Raw genomic sequence first — 1,790 nt, forward strand, 5'->3', positions numbered from 1 at the left:
AAAATATGACTAATCAATATATTGTCTACAAGAGACATGGAGACAAATCTTGACTGATAATCAAAGTGTACAGGGAAATATATCAAGAAAAATGGCAATAAAAATGAGCCAAGGTAAAAATATTAATTTATATGATTGACTTGAAAGCAAACACTGGTAAAGGAGACATGGAAGGACATTATACAATGATTAGAGTGTCAGTTGAACAAGAAGACATAGCCATAATAAATATCTATATCTAAAGAAAGAGAGACAAAATATATACATCAAACTTTAACAGAATTGAAAAGAGAAAAATACAACTCCACAATACTAGTCCACAACCCACACCCGCTGTCACTGAGTCAATTGCAACTTATAGTGATCTTATGAGTTTCCGAGGCTTTCATTCTTTATGGGAGAAGATAGCCTCAATATTTTAAACCACTGACCTAATTACTAATCTAACACTGATCTGAGACTGCCACCAAGGCTCACGTCAAAGTAGGAGAATATACTCAAACGAACTCAGCAAAGACACAAATCTACAAAAACTGAAACAACTTGACATCACAGGTATATACAGAATATTGCACCCAACAACAACACAATATACATTTCCTTTAGCATACATGAAATGTTAACTCTATGGGAGGCCACAAAGCATGGAACTACTACAAAATCTTCATAGATTACAACACGCTAAAATTAGAAATGAATAAAGACCAAGAGGAAAATCAATCACATGGAAACTGAAAAACAACTACTTAACAACTGCTATGTAATAGAAGTAATAAATTAGATTTTTTAAATGTATTGAGTCAAATGAAAATGAAATCACACAATATAAAAATATTCAGGGCATAGAAAAAGAGGTGTTCAGAATATAATTTATAACCATAAACACCCTCATTAAAAAGATGAACCTAAAGTAACATCTTTACCCCAACAATCGGAAAAAGAATGCTGTTCTTGTTAGGTGTCATCGAGTGGATTTGGACCAATAGTGATCCTGTGCATTCCAGAACAAAACACTGCATCGTCCTGCACCATCCCCACAAGTGTTCCTCTTCCTGATCCCATTTTTGCAGCATGGAATCAATCCGTTTCATAGAGGGACTTTTTCTTTTTTGCTGCCCCTCCACTTTCACAAGCACAGTGTCTTTCTGCAGGAACAGGTCTCTCCTGGCAATATGTCCAAAGTATGTAAGTCATAGTCAAGGAGTTCTGTGGCCATATTTCTTCTACTGTCTTTGAGCAGTCCATGGTACTTTTAGTACTTTTAGTATTCTCCTGCAGCACCACAATTCTAATGCATCAACTCATCAGTAGTCTTTCTTAATCAATGTCCGACATTCATGTGCATATGAGGCAATGGAAAATACTATGACTTGGGTCAGACGCACCTTAGTGCTCAAAGTAGTATCTTGTGCAGCAAATTTACCAAATGCAACAGGTCTTTTGATCTCTTGACTGCTGCTTCCATAAGCATTGATTCAAGCAATGGTGGATTTAGCCGAGACAAAATCTTTGACAACTTTAACCTTTTCTTCATTTATCACAGCGGTTCTCAACCTGTGGGTCACGGCCCCTTTGGGGGGGGGGTCAAGTGACCTTTTCACAGGGGTTGCCCGATTCATAACAGTAGCAAAATTACAGTTACAAAGTAGCAACAAAAATAATTTTATACAAGATATGACAAAATAATAATTTATAAATTATCAAGGGCTCATGAGAGAGGGGGGAGCGGGGAGGGAGGGGAAAAATGAGGACCTAATGCCAGGGGCTCAAGTGGAGAGGAAATGTTTTGA

This window comes from Echinops telfairi, unplaced genomic scaffold (genome assembly GCF_000313985.2).
Source record: "Echinops telfairi isolate 266 unplaced genomic scaffold, ASM31398v2 ScPeMD7_7469;HRSCAF=8507_1, whole genome shotgun sequence".
Classification (NCBI taxonomy): Eukaryota; Metazoa; Chordata; class Mammalia; order Afrosoricida; family Tenrecidae; genus Echinops; species Echinops telfairi.